Consider the following 2,461-nt stretch of genomic DNA (forward strand, 5'->3'; position numbering starts at 1 on the left):
TCAAAATATCTTTTTGATCATATAAACTCCAAAATATTATTATCTTTGGCTAAAAAGCTTCCGAGCCAAAATCCAAAATACACAAAAATACATAAAATACACTTTAAAATTATGGGTCTTACATTACTACCCCCCTAAAATTAGTTTCGTCCTTGAAACTATGCGTCGATAAATAACTTTGGGTGTTGTTCTCTCATCTTGCTCTTCAGTTCCCAAGTCGCATCTCCAGTAATTGGCTTCCAAATCACTTTGACCAACGAAACATCCTTGGTCCTCAATCGCTTGATCTTCCTGTCATTAATTCTCACAGGTGGTACTTCGAATGACAAGTTATCCTTCAGTTGGATTGTGTCTGGTTCGATCACAAGAGATGGATCTGCACGTCATGGATATTGGACAGTATCGGAGGTAATGCAATCCGATAAGCAACCGGCCCAATTCGTGCAGAAATCTGATATGGTCCAATGAATTTCGGAGTCAACTTCTTCGATTTCAAGGCTCTACCTACTCCAGTAGTGGGTGTGACTCTCAGAAATACATGGTCACCCTGTTCGAATTCTAAAAGTCTGCGACGCTTGTCCGCGTAACTCTTCTGACGATCTTGTGAAGTCTTCATTTTCTCCTTGATCTTCCTTACCTTAGTCGTAGTCTGTTGCACCATCTCTGGTCCGACAATCATATTCTCACCGTCTTTATACCAACACAAGGGCGTCTGACACTTGCGTCCGTATAAAGCTTCATATGGTGCCATTCCAATACTTGCGTGGAAACTATTGTTGTAAGTGAACTCAATCAACGGAAGTACATCCTCCCAACTTCCCCTATCATCTAAAACACATGCTCTCAACAGATCTTCCAAGGACTGATTTGTCCTTTCAGTCTGTCCGTCCGTTTGTGGATGGTAAGCTGAACTCAATCGTAGCTTCGTTCCCAATGCTTCGTGCAATGCTCCCCAAAAATGTGATGTGAACTTCGAATCACGGTCTGATACAATGCTTGATGGTATCCCGTGTAACCTCACAATTTCAGCAATGTAGATCTCTGTTAGCTGATCTACCTTATAGGTGGTCCTTACCGGCAAAAAGTGAGCAGATTTAGTCAGTCGATCCACTATCACCCATATAGAATCATTCTTTCTCCTTGTCTTTGGCAATCCGGTTATAAAATCCATGGAAATGCTGTCCCACTTCCATTCAGGTATATCTAAAGGTTGCAACATTCCAGCGGGTCGCTGATGTTCCACCTTCGCTTTCTGACAAGTTAGACAAGTGGATACATATTCCGCCACATGTTTCTTCATTCCTGGCCACCAATAATTCTGCCTCAAATCCTGATACATCTTTGTTGCTCCAGGATGAATACTCAGCTTACTCTTATGAGCCTCTTCTAAAATCGTTTTCCGCATATCTGTAATTTCTGGTACACAAATCCTACCATTACATCGCAAAATATTATTTGATCCAATCTTGAACTCAGTCGTCTTCCCTTGCACTATTAGGTTCCTCTTCTCTTGTATTAAGACGTCATCTTGAGAATTTGCAATGTCTTCAAGTAGTCCACTCAAAATTTTAATCATTCCGAATTTCAAAATTCCCGGTGCAAACTCTACGTTCAAGTGTAGGTCTCTAAAAGCTTCCCACAACTCTTGTTGTCTAGCCATAATTGTTGAAGCCACTGATACACTTCTTCTGCTCAACACATCAGCCACTCCATTGGCCTTCCCAAGGTGGTACTGCAGTGTGAAATCAAAATCCTTGAGAGTCTCCATCCATCGTCTCTGGCGCATCTTCAACTCCTTCTGATCAAACAAATATTTCAATCTTTTATGGTCACTGAACACGGTGAACGTGCACCCATATAAATAGTGCCTCCAGATCTTCAATGCAAAAACAACTGCGGCAAGCTCTAAATCATGGGTATGATAGTTTCTCTCATGAATCTTCAGTTGTCTCGAGGCATAAGCCAAAGCTTTCTTGTGTTGCATCAGAACACATCCCAACCCTTGGTGAGATGCATCACAATAAACTTCATAAGGTTCTTCTGATTGCGGTAATACCAACACTGGTGAGGTCGTCAATTTTCTCTTTAGCAACTGAAAATTTTCCTCACACTTCTCCGTCCATGCGAACGGTTGATCTTTTCTGGTAAGTTGTGTCAATGGAGTCACAATCTTTGCAAAACCTTCGATAAACCTCTTGTAGTACCCTGCCAATCCCACGAAGCTTCGTATGTCAGTGACGGTCTGAGGTTGTTTCCAAGCAAGAACCGCCTCAATCTTAGCCGGATCTACAGCGATTCCTTCCTTGGTTATTACATGTCCTAAGAAATTCACTTTCTCTAGCCAAAATTCACACTTCGACAAATTGGCATACAATCGCTTCTCGCGTAAAATCTCAAGAACTTGGCGTAAATGTTCTCCATGCTCTTCTTCCGTTCTTGAATAAATCAATATATCATCAAT

This window comes from Cicer arietinum, chromosome 3 (genome assembly GCF_000331145.2).
Source record: "Cicer arietinum cultivar CDC Frontier isolate Library 1 chromosome 3, Cicar.CDCFrontier_v2.0, whole genome shotgun sequence".
Lineage (NCBI taxonomy): Eukaryota > Viridiplantae > Streptophyta > Magnoliopsida > Fabales > Fabaceae > Cicer > Cicer arietinum.